We start from the raw sequence: 18574 nt of genomic DNA, 5'->3' as shown, positions 1-18574 counted from the left end.
CAACTTAGTCTTGTGTAGGAGTACTAGCAAGATCCGTGCATTGCACGGAACATCAAGATGCATTTTTTATAAATCACTTGTTGTGATTGACTCTTCAGGGAGTAATCCCATGTGTAAAAACTAATGATATCTCAAGAAATATGAGATAAGGTGAAGAGGAGTGGGGTGTGGTGGTGGTTGGTGGTCGAACTGAGCGGAGGCATGGGGATTGACGATGTCGGTAGCGACCACCAGGCCAGTTTGTTCAAGAGGCTTCCTTTCTTAATTGCTCAACAATGAGGTTTGTTGGAGATAAGGATGAACGAGGGAAGGCCTTATCTGCAAATGTGGAGAGGGGTGCGGGTATCTTTTAGTTTAATTTCCATCCGTCAGATATAGATCGGACGGTCTATATTGCAAGATGGCACACGTACCATCATCACCAACTCGGTTTTTTATAAGAGAAGAAATATAAGTATGGAGATACAAACGTATTATCGATACTTGCTTCCGTAAACTAGCATCTACATTCTATTCAACGCCTCGGCATGTGGGCCCTTAGCATAATGACTTCTCGACTGTGTAAAACGAAGATTTTCCCGTCGCCGACAAGGAGGGGGTGATGGCGGCGCGCTTTTTGGCTTGCTCTAGTCCTAGTAGTCATACTAGGTGGTCTAAGCACGTGTAGATTTATTCTTTTTCACGTCTCGTGTTCGCCGTACTGCCACGACTATTCATGAATAGACGGTAAGTTATTCACGGGGAAACCCTTGTTGAGCGTGTTTGCGAGGGAGAGAGAGAGAGAGAGAGAGAGAGAGAGAGAGCGTGTGTGATATGTTAGAGACTGAGGCAATGATAACAGATTCTTTGTGTCTATGTGTGTGGAGGATAGAGAGAGACATGTACATGGGGCTTTGTGTTTTGTAACATGGAGACACATATACATAATTAGAGAGTGAGTGTGTGAGATACACATGCAGACATGAGGAGAGATGAGGATCCAGGTAAATGGGTGTTTGTGCGTGTCTGTGTGTGTTTGTGCACGCGTTTGTGTGTGAGAGGGAGAGAGTGTATGTGGAGTAGAGAGACCACTGATGATGTAAACCTAGTATAAGGGAAGGGGGAATGGTGTGACATGTGTAGTAGCAAGATAGCACGGGTGTAGGTGGGGGAGCAGACTATTTGGAAGAGACATCGAGTGTGTGTGGGGGAGAGGGGTGTGAGAGCGAGAGAAAGAGAGAGCTAGCGCCGGAGAGAGAGAGAGAGAGAGAGAGAGAGAGAGAGAGAGAGAGGAAGAGAGGGGCGAGAGGGGTCGTTTGTGTCCATAAATGGCGTATAGATAGGGAGACAATGTTGATGTTGTCCGAACTTGGCCTATGAATGGAGACGCAAGGGAAGCGAGTCATCGTGTGTGCGATAGGGACTTCATGAGAGAGCTAGAATAGATGGTGTAGAGAACAATGTGCGAAATCGAGAACGATTATACATTAGGGAGCTATGCAAAGAGTCACGACATATATGTATACAGGGAAGGAGCTGGTGCGGGTCCACATGTGGAACAGATAGAAAGAGGAGAGTGGTGCACAAGGAGACAAAGTGTGCTTGTTTGCAGTGGGGGTGGTGTGTGAGGTGAGTGTGTGAGAACCACATAACTAGGGAGATAGATGTTTGGGGGCGACATTTTGTGTGTATGGGAAATATACACTCTACATAGTGTGTGTGCTTGGGTACGAGAGATAGCGGGAGACCTAGAGAGTGAGGGAAGAGATGTGTGCATGCCCGAGAGACAAAGTGATAGAGACCTATGTTGGGGTCCGGACTTTACAAGAGAGAGGGGTGTTAATGTGCTCGTGTGTTGGTGTTTGGGGGAGAGAATGACTTCTCTGTGTGTGTGTGTGTGGTGGGGGGTTGACTTCAGATAAAGAGTGAGGTGTCTATATTTGAGGGACTTTAGCGTAATTGAGATATTGTGCACTCATGGTTGATCAATTTGTTTCATAGTTTTTACTATGAGATAACGATACTTTTGAACATGCGTGATATACCTTGATGTACCAGAATTACAAACCTAAGATTGGAATTTTGGAATTCGACTCCATCATTAGCTTTTGTAATTCATTTAAACGGAGGTACATTTTTTAAGCCGGGATTTCATGATTTCAAATTCATATATCAAACCTAGAGATATACACATACGGGCATGTTCAAACTTTGTAATCATCCACTTTATTCATACACATACACATTTTTGCTTTTGTCATCATATTTAGGATAAACACATTTGGAATTTCATTTGAATTGGACCGTATGATGGTATTTGCTTGTAGTAGCTCAATGATCCATATTTGAATTGAATGGACAATCTAAGTTTCGAGTTGGAGACATTGATTTTCAGAACTTGCACTTTTTTTGTGTGCAAAACAAACAAATTGTTGGCCATGATATCATAGTCGGCCGTACGAGAGCAGAATACTTATAATTTTAGGCGCCAAAAGCTTTCAAACTTCCCACTCACATCGAAATATCACGCGCCCGAAAGTTTAGCCCAACGATATTCCTGTTTTACCCCTGCCACATGAATGAAAAAGGGCTGCTTTGGTAACTCCATTGTTTTCCCCTCTTTGCCCCCAACATTCTTCCCCAGAGCCCCTCCCCTTCCCCTCCCCGACCCCCCCCCCCAACCACGGCAAGCCGCCGAATCTAGTCCTCCGCCGTAGCGGTGGACCTCACACCCCGCCGGATCTACCTTCCGCACCTTGGAACCCCCAACTGCCAACTCACCACTTCACCGGAGCCGCTTCAGCGACTGGCTTGTCCACCGCTCCAGATCTCCTTGACCGCCATCATGGTCCACCGCACCGGATCTGCTTAACCGGCGCCCTCGTCCTCCACAGCATAGGCCCTTCACTGACTCCCTCGTCTGCCCCTTCGCTAGCCCTTCATACAAGCCCTCATCCACCGCAACAGATCCGCCTCACCGAAAGCACTGTACAACGCGCCTGCCGAAGCCTTCGTCCACTGCACCGGACCCGCTCCACGGATGCCATATTCAACTCCACCGGCCCTGCTTTACCGACGCCGCAACCTCCTCAGGTTATTTCGATTTGTACTCCTTCGGTTTTTCTCTTTATCGTGCAACTGTTCACTTACCACAGATGAGCTTTCTTGTATGTTGACAGGCGCCGCAACCGTAGCACCGGAGCCGCTTCAGCGACGGTGACAGCCATCCCAAACTCAACCGCAACACGAGCACCATCGATGATCCTTAGCTATCAAGTATGACAACGATACCCATACGCCGCCGAGAATCAGGTACTATTATCCAGCGGCCGGCGCCTACGTTCACTTTCCTAGCATAAGCACTGCACCTTTGAATTTCTTCAAGGCATCATTCAGTTTTTCATGAGATGCGTTATTCTGCTTGCACCTGTAGGGCCATACTTCTGGCAGTGAACATGTTACATGTGCTAAATTACATACCAGTGCACATATAGTTAATATGCTTTAGTTTTGTTCTGATGCCACATGTTGGTTCCATCAGACTGTTTAATGTTCTCTATGCTTAATTACACATTAGCAAACTAGCATGTGGTTCCGCTGCTTTTTGTTTGTTTTACCCTACATTTTCTGATGCTAGTTATTACATCATTGCTCTGAGCCTCTGTTCATTACTTGTTTGTGTGTTCTTGATCTTCCCAAGTTGCATGACTAATTTGATGCTTCTATTAATTATGGAGCTGCCAACCCCATCAAGCAAAATATTTGTTCTTTTGGGGCTGGCACCTCGAACAAGCATAAAAATAGAGGGAAGCAGATATACTCCCTCCGATTCTATTTACTCTGTCCATAACTCTTGACCCGCATACCAAGGAGGGCACTGGTTTAATTTTTCTGGACTAATTTGCCAATTAATTAGGGCAGAGGTGGATGGGCGGGGCACAAAAGGAAACCAATGCTAGGAATCGGCAACGCGCAGACTAATACGAGAAAACTGAGAAAAAGTTATACGCAAAGTAAAAAGAATCGAAGGGAGTATTGTCGTGTATGCACACACCCTTCTTTCATTAGTTTAGATGAACCATTGATGATCAATTCGGACCAGTGCATGCGATTAAAATTAATTTTACCTAAATAGATGGTGCAGAATAAACTACAACAACTAGATTTGCAACCACGGGATGCTGACGATATCTTCAAAGAACATTGCAACAGCAGCTAGGCTTCACAGCAACATATGGTAAGCCAGTGTGTTTTAGTACATGTGAAATGTAATGCGAGTGGGTTGCTTTCTTGGCTTGTGCCCTCACCATGTAATCCTACCAAATTACAAATAGTTCAGTTGTCTGCTTTGCTGTATTGCTTGATTCGAATGCTTATTTGTTGTTACGCTATACCTGAGTTGGCCAATATGTCAGCAGTGCTTGCTATACTATCGTAAAGAAATGCATGCATATTTCATTTGAGTCCTTAACTTTTCCTCTCAACTTCATCACAAGACTGTCTTCGTAGTTTATATGAGGCCACACTATTAAGTGCTTTCTTAGATTATTTCAACTGCTTAGATGCCTTGGCAACTTAAATATAGCGGTTGTACACTCCCTTTCAACTAGGGATGTCAACTGGGTCCGGTTTAATCCTGATTAAAGTCCACTAGTGGTATGATAGTTCAAAAGAGTTTTTGTTTTTTTAGGAAAATGAACTAGGGAGGTAGCAAAAACTAACTAGATGGGACTGGCGGATTTCGTTTATTTGCCACTTACATCCCTAGTTTCATCTTACCATTTTAATTTCTTTTCGGTTGATGCTGCTTCGAACCATTTAAATATAGTTTGCCATGCTCGGCAATAATTCGTCCGTCGTTTACCATGTAATCTTACTGCCTGGATCATATGATAACTATCTCTTACTGATGTCCAGCGGAAACCTTTCAGGATGCCGTTCACACTAGGACACAATGTACAACCCCAGAATCTATTTGTGGAAGCAGTGCGCCATCCATGTTACCAGATGGTAGCAGTTCAGAGGCAACACCGCCAGAGAGTAGTCTGAGCATAGATATTATAGTGCTTGAGGCTCTACTAGAGGCAGAAAGAGATGGTGTGGCTGCCATGAATGAGGTAATATTTATCTTGAGGCTAGAAATTACGGAATTAGTGGCACGCATTATGCAAGCAACCCAAGAATCGGAGGAAGTAAGAATCTTGCATTTGAAGACGGAGGAGGTCCTGCTGTTTCTGCTATCTGAAACCCAAGATAATCCCGGTTCTTCTTTAGATACCAGTTCAAATTTTCATTAGATTAATGTACTTGCATGTTGTGTCATGTCTCTGAATGGATTATGTTGCAAGACCCCCTGTGTTGTCCATGTGTTGTAATGATCCAAATTTTTTAGGCGAGGTAATCCTCAGAACTTGTATGATTGACATAAGGTGAACTATTAGTCGTGTGGGCATATTGTATTGGATGAAATAACTGTTTGACTCAGAGTGTGTCCAACCTACTGAATTCGAAGATCACGGTATTTCTAAATCATAATCATATATAAAGGTGGAATAAATCTTTGTTGTGGTTTTGAATAAATAAATAACAAAATGTATAATTATCTGTGGATATTCGTAATCGAATACAAATTGGATTTGAATTTAGTTTGCCAGGTCCCAGGGCAAACGTGAATGCTAATTCTCCCAAGTTTTGAACGAAGCGGTTAAACACCCACTATAATTTGTGGGCTGCTCGAAGCAAGTGTTTGCGAGATGGAAATTACTGTCTACCCCTGACACTTGACATCCTTATCGATAGGATTTACACTGTTGCCGATAGGGGTAGACTAGTAACTTCAATCAGACATGACACGACGGCCTCTAAGCCCATTCAGACATGGTGGGCGCCAAACGTGGGCGGCAAAACACATTTGATTCAAGCTTGTCCGAAAGACATGTGTCTCTTCCTCCATTTCCCCATTCATACACGGTGGGCGGCAAAACAAACTCTCCTCGTCCGAAATTGATGTAGGCTTATATTTTAAATAGGGGCAGATGTGTAACTTCCATCAGACGTGACACAACCGCCCTACCTGTCAGCCCCGTTCATACACCGTGGGCGCCAACCGTGGGCGGCAAAACACCCTCTCCTCGCCCGAAATAGTTACCAGCAAATATTTGGGAGATGCGAGGTTACCGTCCTATCCCCAACCGACGTGATGTCCGAAATTTTAAACGGGGGATAAGTTCGTAACTTTCCCCTATTTCAGAGAAGCGCGTCCCAAAGTTTGAGATCCCCCCTCCCCTCCATTTCCCCATTCATACACCGTCGGCGGCACGACAACCTCCGCACTGCGGCCAGCCTCCTCCGTCCGCCACCCCATCCTCCACCTTGCCGAAGCTGCTACCCCTACCCCGTCGTCCACTGCAAGAGATGGACGTCTCTCATCCACGGCGCTGGACCAGCATCCTTTCATCGCCTCCTCTTGCTTCATCAGCGCCGTCGTCCACCTTGTCATTGCCGCTCCTACGACCGCCTCGTCCACGGCAACAGGATATATCCCCCGACCCGGTCGTCTGCCGTCTAAAGTCTTCTTCCCCGCCGCCGACAGCCATCGCACCCGCAACACCCTCAATGTATCAGCATAGGCCTACACGGCGTCGCAAGAGAGGTAGTACTCTTCCATATGTGCTTAAGTTATTGATCTCACCCGGAAAATAGATCGTAATTTGTTTACTGTACTTTTCTTGTCCGTACCAAATCGTAGTGGCTAGTTGAAAGCAAACATTGGTTGCGAAGTAGCTTTGTCCGGTTTGCACCTTCAGATCCGCCATGGCACGGGCACTATACTCGTAAAGCTTATGGTTTCCCCCCTTTATATTCACTACCATCATCGTAGGTGCTTCGTGTCGTGCTAGCACTGCTCCTCAAGACCTCAACCCAAAGCTTACGTGTTGAAATACGAATCTGATATGATGCTCATATCACTAAAATAGAGAACATTTAATTGGTCACCTGATGTTCCTATATTCGTTTCGAAAAGCATGTGCGCCACCCACTGGTCCAGCTAGTTCCACTTTCCTGATTTTTCTCTTGATGCTTAGGGTTTTCCCCTTTTATCTACTCTACTATGATCTGCGTAGGTGCTTTCTGTCGTACTAGCATTAATCCACCCTTCAAGCTAAACAACACAGCACTCAGAATTCGAAAGCTTAGTTGTTCAAATATGATTGTGATATGATACTGATATTAGTTAACCGACACATTTAATTGGTTAGCTAAAGGTCCCACTTGAGTTTCCAAATGCATGTCACGACATATAGAGAGACAGCATAATTGCATTTCTTTGTCACTTGTTGACCGTACTTTCTTGTCCATACCAAATCTTAGTTGTTATTTCAAAGCAAACATCGGTTGCTAACTACCCTTTGCACGGTTTGCAGCTTCAGATCTGCCATCCCACTGCCATGGTCAACACTGTACTCATCATGCTTATGTTTTCCCCATTTTATGATGACCACAATCAGCCTACGTGGTTTGTGTCGTAATAGCACTGCTCCACCCATCGAGCTAAACAAGTTTAGTTGTACAAATTCATATCTGATATTATTGCTGATATTAGTAAAACTGAGAGATGTTTAATTGGTTAGCTAAATGTTCCTACTTTAGTTTTGAAATGCATGTGAGCCACATATGGAGAGACCGGAAAGAATAGTATTTCTCTGTGCGCTCTGGTTCATCATGGGTGGCCAACCGACATTGTATTAAAAGACTTGTAATATCTTCAATCTGCTTGCTCTTCTGCTCTTCTTTAAGATGATACTCTTCTCTTGCGGTTGTCTGGTCAGGTCGGGTTGTTCTCCCTTAGTATATTTTGAATCTGTCAGGTCAGGTCAACTTGTTCTTCTTTACTATATGTTGAAGCTATCATCTGCGAAGTGTCATCACTTCTGGAGCTCTCATATTTTGAGTAGTAGGCCACATTATATTAATGCACACAACAAATTACAGCATGCATGGCATCTTTTAAAAGAATTGCAGAGATAGCACAAAGGGGTTTACAAGGAGGCAGTATTGGATTTGAATCACTTCTGCATTACAACGAAAATCTCACTTGTTTTTATGTTTTCATGCATGTATGATATTGAACATTATGAAAATGAATATGAGAATGGGCGCACGAGAGGAATATTGCGGAATGATCCACTGCCTAACAAACTTGGCATGGTGGAGGATGGCCTATTTTATTCACCCATCAAGGTGCTTGCTCTAACTTTGCAAAGTTGTATTGGTCGCACATATTTTGCTACTGACCTCTTGCATTACTTCTACTTTGTTACACCATCTGCTTAGTTTAAGCATCATATATGAGTATATGCCATACCTATCCATTTTCTATACCTATTCCATGTGTCGTCACACTATGTTTTTCCAGTCAAATGTTGTTCTTTCGTAATAGGTGTCCAAAAGGAAGAGGGTGGGTGCAGGTCGTCAAGGAGTACAAACTAGGTATTTGGAAAAGGTAGTGATACCTGTTAAATCAGATAGATCAGCAGCCACAAAAAACACAAGCCCAACTGTACCACACTTTACCCCTACTCCAGTGGCCAAACCCCTATGAGAACCGCTGGGAGCCCAGCGTCAGGTACTGTCTATGATATCAATTCAAAATGTGAACTCCTAAATTTCTACTTGTGCCTTACCTTCTCTCTTGTATGAAAACTAATTTCAGATGAATCTCCTTACTCAAAGGATCATACGATCTCAAAACAATAATGGGCTCTGCATTGCTCTTGTCAGTACCTCTCTCCCGTTTGCCTTGTAACGTTGTACTTAATTAATTGCTATTTGATTATGTATCATCAGTCTGCACATGAGCTTCATTATCCTCTGTTTCTTCCAATATTATTTGATCTATATTTACTCTTTGCAAAATGTAGAATAATGGCAACGCTTATAAAGAATTTTCTTTGGGGAATTTATTGAATTATCCTTCCATCAACATGGAGAAGGGCTTTGTCCAGCCCGTGTTAACATGTAATGTAAGTTCATCCTTCTCAAGCCTTCAAACTTTGTTCTAGTATAGATTTGGATAGGCATCATTTCCTCCATTGTTGTTTGCTTTGCTATTTACATCTGATTGGATGTTTGCAACAACTACCAGTTTCAAATTGTAGTTGTAAAAACATGTTCCTTATGCAGAACAGATCCATTTATTTGCTTATATAATTGTGAAACCTGTTACGTGTCTTCTTGTTTCTCTTCCACACTTGTATCTCTTACGCCAGGCAGAACTTTAGGGAAGATAGTGAGCCAAACCATCTTGAGGACAGCGAGATGACCCCAAGGTCCTGTCTTGATGAAGACAGTGAGTTGAAGCTACTCACCAGCAGGTGTGAGACAACCTCTGTGCAGTCGCTGCCTCAATCAGTTCGACTTCTTTAGTCTCGACTTAAAGCGGAAAGGCTTGCTTCAGCTCAGCTCTGACTTGAAGTCAAAGATGCAATGAATATGTCAGAGGACTGCCGTGCGCACCATCATGCCTTAAATCTAGTGTTGATGCATCTATCGTTGACACAACTAAGGTCTACTCAGCTTCTTCAGCTGTTTGGGGGGGGCCGACCTAGCCAGGCCTAGTGCCTTCTGAAGTGCTCTCAGTTTTGTATATTCTTTTGTTGGCGCGTTTATTTGCACTGGTGGCGAACTTTGATGCCCAGTGGATGTAATATGTGTGATAGCCGTGATAGCCTAGCGTAAGTTGCTTGCTTATTTATTTCCTTGTTGTCTTGTTTATTTGTTTGCTTCTAGTCATTGTAGTTCTTTTTCCGCGGTTTGCTAGTGGCTGCAATAACCTATTTTTTAAAACTAGGCCACAATAACCATGGGCTAATATTTACTGTAGTGACACTGGGCCTCCTACGGGCCGTAGAAACAGTGGGCCTTCTACGGGCCATAGAAACAATGGGCCTTCTATGGGCCATATCATCAATGGGCCTTATACGGGTAGTATGATCAATGGCCAAACATGGGCCAATAACAGGCCACATTATGGCCGTAAACGGGCTAGGGTTGGAATCGTCCGTTCATGCGCCGACCATGATGGGCCATCGTTAATAGGCCGTATTTGATGACGCTATGAAAACGGCCCAACGTATTAACGGACCACAAATGGGCCGACTGTAACCACGGGCTGAATTTGGCCCACAAGCAGAAAATGACAATAACGGGCCGTAAGTAAACGAATGCTGGAAATGAGCCCAAGAATAAATGGGCTCTAAGAAGGCTGAAAGATAACATGGGCTAGAAACGGCCAAACGGAATAACGGGCCGTTAATGGGTATAAAGTGATACACTGTTCATTACGAGCCAGTTTCACCACGGGCCGTTAATGGGTGTAAAGTGATACACTGTTCATTACGGGCCAGTTTCACCACGGGCCGTTAGTAGGCCAAGAGTTACATAGGGCCTCATATGGGCCGAAAGACGTCATGGGCCATACATGGGCCAGAAGTGAAAACGGGCTAGAATCATATTGGATGGCCCAGATGACGCTACTGGGCCTAATTCGGATAGGGCGTAACGGGCCATGGGTTAGCGGGTTGTAAATGGGCTATATTCGAACAGGCCGTTAACAGGCTTTCCATGGGCCGGCCTGCCAGCTTTTGACCAAGTCAAACGGGTCAGCCTTTTCACAGGAATGGGCCTCTGTTGGGTCGTGCCACGTGTTGACGTATCATAGGCGCCTTACGTCCAATGAGTGGTTGACATCTGTGTTGGAAATATGCCCTAGAGGCAATAATAAATTGATTATTATTATATTTCCTTGTTCATGATAATCGTTTATTATCCATGCTAGAATTGTATTGATAGGAAACTCAGATACATGTGTGGATACATAGACAACACCATGTCCCTAGTAAGCCTCTAGTTGACTAGCTCGTTAATCAATAGATGGTTACGGTTTCCTGACCATGGAAATTGGATGTCGTTGATAACGGGATCACATCATTAGGAGAATGATGTGATGGACAAGACCCAATCCTAAGCCTAGCACAAGATCATGTAGTTCGTATGCTAAAGCTTTTCTAATGTCAAGTATCATTTCCTTAGACCATGAGATTGTGCAACTCCCGGATACCGTAGGAGTGCTTTGGGTGTGCCAAACGTCACAACGTAACTGGGTGGCTATAAAGGTACACTACGGGTATCTCTGAAAGTGTCTGTTGGGTTGGCACGAATCGAGATTGGGATTTTGTCACTCCGTGTAAACGGAGAGGTATCTCTGGGCCCACTCGGTAGGACATCATCATAATGTGCACAATGTGACCAAGGGGTTGATCACGGGATGATGTGTTACGGAACGAGTAAAGAGACTTGCCGGTAACGAGATTGAACAAGGTATCGGTATACCGACGATCGAATCTCGGGCAAGTACCATACCGCTAGACAAAGGGAATTGAATACGGGATTGATAAAGTCCTTGACATCATGGTTCATCCGATGAGATCATCGTGGAACATGTGGGAGCCATCATGGGTATCCAGATCCCGCTGTTGGTTATTGACCGGAGAACGTCTCGGTCATGTCTGCATGTCTCCCGAACCCGTAGGGTCTACACACTTAAGGTTCGATGACGCTAGGGTTATAAAGGAAGTTTGTATGTGGTTACCGAATGTTGTTCGGAGTCCCGGATGAGATCCCGGACGTCACGAGGAGTTCCGGAATGGTCCGGAGGTAAAGATTTATATATAGGAAGTCCTGTTTCGGCCATCGGGACAAGTTTCGGGGTCATCGGTATTGTACCGGGACCACCGGAAGGGTCCCGGGGGCCCACCGGGTGGGGCCACCTGCCCCGGGGGGCCACATGGGCTGTAGGGGGTGCTCCTTGGCCTACATGGGCCAAGGGCACCAGCCCCTAGAGGCCCATGCGCCAAGATATAGGAAAAAAGGGGAGAGTCCTAAAGGGGGAAGGCACCTCCGAGGTGCCTTGGGGAGGATGGACTCCTCCCCCCCTCTTAGCCGCACCCCTTCCTTGGAGGAAGGGGCAAGGCTGCGCCTCCCCCCTCTCCCCTGCCCCTATATATAGTGGAGGGGAGGGAGGGCATCCATACCTGAGCCCTTGGCGCCTCCCTCCCTCCCATGACACCTCCTCCTCTCCCGTAGGTGCTTGGCGAAGCCCTGCAGGATTGCCATGCTCCTCCATCACCACCACGCCGTTGTGCTGCTGCTGGATGGAGTCTTCCTCAACCTCTCCCTCTCTCCTTGCTGGATCAAGGCGTGGGAGACATCGTCGAGCTGTACGTGTGTTGAACGCGGAGGTGCCGTCCGTTCGGCACTAGGATCATCGGTGATCTGAATCACGACGAGTACGACTCCATCAACCCCGTTCACTTGAACGCTTCCGCTTAGCGATCTACAAGGGTATGTAGATGCACTCTCCTTCCCCTCGTTGCTGGTCTCTCCATAGATAGATCTTGGTGACACGTAGGAAAATTTTGAATTTCTGCTACGTTCCCCAACAGTGGCATCATGAGCTAGGTCTATTGCGTAGATTCTTTGCACGAGTAGAACACAAAGTAGTTGTGGGCGTCGATATTGTTCAATATGCTTGCCGTTACTAGTCTTATCTTGATTCGGCGGTGTCGTGGGATGAAGCGGCCCGGACCAACCTTACACGTACACTTACGTGAGACCGGTTCCACCGACAAACATGCACTAGTTGCATAAGGTGGCTGGCGGGTGTCTGTCTCTCCCACTTTAGTCGGATCGGATTCGATGAAAAGGGTCCTTATGAAGGGTAAATAGCAATTGGCATATCACGTTGTGGTTCATGCGTAGGTAAGAAACGTTCTTGCTAGAAACCCATAGCAGCCACGTAAAACATGCAAACAACAATTAGAGGACGTCTAACTTGTTTTTGCAGGGTATGCTATGTGATGTGATATGGCCAAAAAGGATGTGATGAATGATATATGTGATGTATGAGATTGATCATGTTCTTGTAATAGGAATCACGACTTGCATGTCGATGAGTATGACAACCGGCGGGAGCCATAGGAGTTGTCTTTATTTATTTGTGACCTGCGTGTCAACTTAAACGTCATGTAATTACTATACTTTATTGCTAACCGTTAGCCATAGTAGTAGAAGTAATAGTTGGCGAGGCAACTTCATGAAGACACGATGATGGAGATCATGATGATGGAGATCATGGTGTCATGCCGGTGACGATGATGATCATGGAGCCCCGAAGATGGAGATCAAAAGGAGCAAAGTGATGATGGCCATATCATGTCACTATTTGATTGCATGTGATGTTTATCATGTTTATACATCTTATTTGCTTAGAACGACGGTAGTAAATAAGATGATCCCTTACAACAATTTCAAGAAGTGTTCTCCCCTAACTGTGCACCGTTGCGACAGTTCGTGTTTCGAAGCACCACGTGATGATCGGGTGTTAGATTCTAACGTTCACATACAACGGGTGTAAGACAGATTTACACACGCGAAACACTTAGGGTTAACTTGACGAGCCTAGCATGTACAGACATGGCCTCGGAACACGGAGACCGAAAGGTCGAACATGAGTCGTATAGAAGATACGATCAACATGAAGATGTTCACCGATGATGACTAGTCCGTCTCACGTGATGATCGGACACGGCCTAGTTTGACTCGGATCATGTAATCACTTAGATGACTAGAGGGATGTCTATCTGAGTGGGAGTTCATAAGATGAACTTAATTATCCTGAACATAGTCAAAAGGTTTTTGAAAATTATGTCGTAGCTCACGCTATAGTTCTACTGTTTAGATATGTTCCTAGAGAAAAATTAGTTGAAAGTTGATAGTAGCAATTATGCGGACTAGGTCCGTAAACTGAGGATTGTCCTCATTGCTTCATAGAAGGCTTATGTCCTTAATGCACCGCTCAGTGTGCTGAACCTCGAACGTTGTCTGTGGTTGTTGCGAACATCTGACATACACGTTTTGATAACTACGTGATAGTTCAGTTAAACGGTTTAGAGTTGAGGCACCAAAGACGTTTTTGAAACATCGCGAAACATATGAGATGTTTTGAGGGCTGAAATTGGGATTTCAGGCCCGTGCCCATGTCAAGAGGTATAAGACCTCCGATGACTTTCTTAACCTGCAAACTAAGGAGAAAAGCTCAATTGTTGTGCTTGTGCTCAGATTGTCTGAGTACAACAATCATTTGAATCGAGTGGGAGTTGATCTTCCAGATAAGACAGTGATGGTTCTCCAAAGTCATTGCCACCAAGCTGCTAGAGCTTCGTGATGAACTATAATATATCAGGGACATATATGATGATCCTTGAGATACTCACGATGTTTGACACCGCGAAAGTAGAAATCAAGAAGGAGCATCAATTGTTGATGGTTGGTGAAACCACTAGTTTCAAGAAGGGCAAGGGCAAGAAGGGATACTTCATGAAACGGCAAATCAGCTGCTGCTCTAGTGAAGAAACCCAAGGTAAAACCCAAACCCGAGACTAAGTGCTTCTGTAATAAGGGGAACAACAACTAGAGCAGAATTACCCTAGATACTTGGTAGATAAGAAGGCTGGCAAGGTCGGTAGAAGTATATTGGATATACATTGTGTTAATGTGTACTTTGCTAGTACTCCTAGTAGCACCAGGGTATTAGATACCGGTTCGGTTGCTAAGTGTTAGTAACTCGAAACAAAAGGCTACGGAATAAACGGAGACTAGCTAAAGGTGAGCTGACGATATGTGTTGGAAGTTTTTCCAAGCTTGATATGATCAAGCATCGCACGCTCTCTCTACCAAAGAGATTGGTGTTAAACCTAAATAATTGTTATTTGGTGTTTGCGTTGAGCATAGACATGATTGGATTACGTCTATCGCAATACGGTTATTCATTTAAGGAGAATAATGGTTACTCTGTTTATTTGAATAATACCTTCAATGGTCTTACACCTAAAATGAATGGTTTATTAAATCTCGATCGTAGTGATACACATGTTCATGCCAAAGGTAGTAATGATAGTACCAACTACTTGTGGCACTGCCACGTAAGTCATATCGGTATAAATCGCATGAAGAAGCTCCATGTTGATGGATCTTTGGGCTCACTCGTTTTTGAAAAGTTTGAGACATGTGAACCATGTCTATTGGTGTATATGCATGAAGAAACTCCATGCAAATGGACCGTTTTGACTCACTTGATTTTGAATCACTTGAGACATGCAAATCATACCACATGGGCAAGATGACTGAGATCCTCATTTTCCGTAAAATGGAACTAGAAAGCAACTTGTTGGAAGTAATACATTTTGATGTGTGCAGTCCAATGAGTGCTGAGGCATGTAGTGGACATTGTTATGTTCTTACTTCACAGATGATTTGAGTAGATGTTGAGTATATTTACTTGATGAATCACGAGTCTGAATTATTGAAAGGTTCAAGTAATTTCAGGGTGAAGTTGAAAGATCGTCGTGACAAGAGGATAAAAGATCTATGATATGATCATAGAGATGAATATCTGAATTACGAGTTTGGCACAGAATTAAGACATTGTGGAAATTGTTTCACAACTGATACAGCCTGGAACACCATAGTGTGATGGTGTGTCCAAACGTCATAGTTGCACCCTATTGGATATGGTGCATACCATGATGTCTCTTATCGAGTTACCACTATCGTTCATGGGTTAGGCATTAGAGACAACCACATTCACTTTAAATAGGGCACCACATAATTTTGTTGAGACGACACCGTATGAACTATGGTTTGGAGAAACCTAAGTTGCCGTTTCTTGAAAGTTTGGGGCTGCGACGCTTATGTGAAAAGGTTTCAGGTTGATAAGCTCGAACCCAAAGCAGATAAAATGCATCTTCATAGGACACCCAAAAACAGTTGGGTATACCTCCTAATTCAGATCCGAAAGCAATAGGGATTGTTTCTTGAATCGGGTCCTTTTTCGAGGAAAGGTTTCTCTCGAAAAGTTGAGTGGGAGGATGGTGGAGACTTGATGAGGTTATTGAACCGTCTCTTCAACTAGTGTGTGACAGGGCACAGGGAGTTGTTCCTGTGGCACCTACACCAATTGAAGTGGAAGCTTATGATATTGATCATGAAACTTCGAATCAAGTCACTCCCAAACCTCATAGGACGACAAGGACACGTACTACTTCGGAGTGGTAAGGTGATCCTGTCTTGAAGGTCATGTTGCTAGACAACAATGAACCTACGAGCTATGGAGAAGCGACGGTGGGCCCAAATTCCAACAAATGGTTAGAAGCCATAAAACCCGAGAGAGGATCCATGTATGAAAACAAAGTGTAGACTTTGGAAGAACTACTTGATGGTCGTAAGGCTGTTAGGTACATATGGATTTTGAAAGGAAGACAGACAATGATGGTAAGTGTCACCATTGAGAAAGCTCGATTTGTCGTTAAGATGTTTTTCGACAAGTTCAAGGAGTTGACTACGATGAGACTTTCTCACTCGTAGCGATGCTAAGAGTCTATTGGAATTATATTAGCAATTACTGCATTATTTATGAAATCTTGCAGATAGGATGTCAAAACATTGTTTCCTCGACGATTCTTGAGGAAAGGTTGTATGTGATGCAACCGGAAGGTTTTGTCTATCCTGAAATATGCTAATAAGTATGCAAAGCTCCAACAATCCTTCTGAGGACTGGAGTGAGCATCTCGGAGTTGGAATGTATGCTTTGATGATGATCAAAGATTTTGGGTGTATGCAAAGTTTATGAGAAACTTGTATTTCCAAAGAAGTGAGTGGGAGCACTATAGAATTTCTGATGAGTATATGTTGTTGACATATTAATGATCAGAAATGACGTAGAATTTCTGGAAAGCATAAAGGGTTATTTGGAAAGTATTTTTCAATGGAAAAACCTGGATTAAGCTGCTTGAGCATTGAGCATCAAGATCTATAAGGATAGATTAAAACGCTTAATGGTACTTTCAAATGAGCACATACCTTGACATGATCTTGAAGATGTTCAAGATGGATCAGTCAAAGAAGGAGTTCTTGCCTGAGTTGTAAGGTATGAAGTTAAGACTTAAAGCTCGACCATGGCAGAATAGAGAGAAAGGAATGAAGGTCGTCCTCTATGCTTAAGACATAGGCTCTACAGTATGCTATGCTGTGTACCGCACCTGAAGTGTGCTTTACCATGAGTCAGTCAAGGGGTACAAGAGTGATCCAAGAATGGATCACAGGACAGCGGTCAAAGTTATCCTTAGTAACTAGTGGACTAAGGAATTTTCTCAATTATGGAGGTGGTAAAAGAGTTCGTCGTAAAGGGTTACGTCGATGCAAGCTTAACACCTATCCGGATAGCTCTGACTAGAGATACCGGATACGTATAATGGAGCAACAATTTAGAATAGCTCAAAGTAGAACAGTTATTTGGAATAGCTCCAAATAGAACGTGGTAGCTGCATCTAGGAGATGACATAGAGATTTGTAAAGCACACACGGATCTGAAAGGTTCAGACCCGTTGACTATAACCTCTCTCACAAGCATAACATGATCAAACCCAGAACTCATCGAGTGTTAATCACATGGTAAATGTGAACTAGATTATTGACTCTAGTAAACTCTTCGGGTGTTAGTCACATGGGGATGTGACCTTGAGTGTTAATCACATATCGATGTGAACTAGATTATTGACTCTAGTGCAAGTGGGAGACTGTTGGAAATATGCCCTAGAGGCAATAATAAATTGATTATTATTATATTTCCTTGTTCATGATAATCGTTTATTATCCATGCTAGAATTGTATTGATAGGAAACTCAGATACATGTGTGGATACATAGACAACACCATGTCCCTAGTAAGCCTCTAGTTGACTAGCTCGTTAATCAATAGATGGTTACGGTTTCCTGACCATGGACATTGGATGTCGTTGATAACGGGATCACATCATTAGGAGAATGATGTGATGGACAAGACCCAATCCTAAGCCTAGCACAAGATCATGTAGTTCGTATGCTAAAGCTTTTATAATGTCAAGTATCATTTCCTTAGACCATGAGATTGTGCAACTCCCGGATACCGTAGGAGTGCTTTGGGTGTGCCAAACGTCACAACGTAACTAGGTGGCTATAAAGGTACACTACGGGTATCTCTGAAAGTGTCTGTTGGGTTGGCACGAATCGAGATTGGGATTTTGTCACTCCGTGTAAACGGAGAGGTATCTCTGGGCCCACTCGGTAGGACATCATCATAATGTGCACAATGTGACCAAGGGGTTGATCACGGGATGATGTGTTACGGAACGAGTAGAGAGACTTGCCGGTAACGAGATTGAACAAGGTATCGGTATACCGACGATCGAATCTCGGGCAAGTACCATACCGCTAGACAAAGGGAATTGAATACGGGATTGATAAAGTCCTTGACATCGTGGTTCATCCGATGAGATCATCGTGGAACATGTGGGAGCCATCATGGGTATCCAGATCCCGCTGTTGGTTATTGACCGGAGAACGTCTCGGTCATGTCTGCATGTCTCCCGAACCCGTAGGGTCTACACACTTAAGGTTCGATGACGCTAGGGTTATAAAGGAAGTTTGTATGTGGTTACCGA

This window comes from Triticum aestivum, chromosome 6A (assembly GCF_018294505.1).
Source record: "Triticum aestivum cultivar Chinese Spring chromosome 6A, IWGSC CS RefSeq v2.1, whole genome shotgun sequence".
Taxonomy (NCBI): domain Eukaryota; kingdom Viridiplantae; phylum Streptophyta; class Magnoliopsida; order Poales; family Poaceae; genus Triticum; species Triticum aestivum.
The sequence above is the reverse complement of the archived record's forward strand: the minus strand, read 5'-3'. Positions refer to the sequence as shown.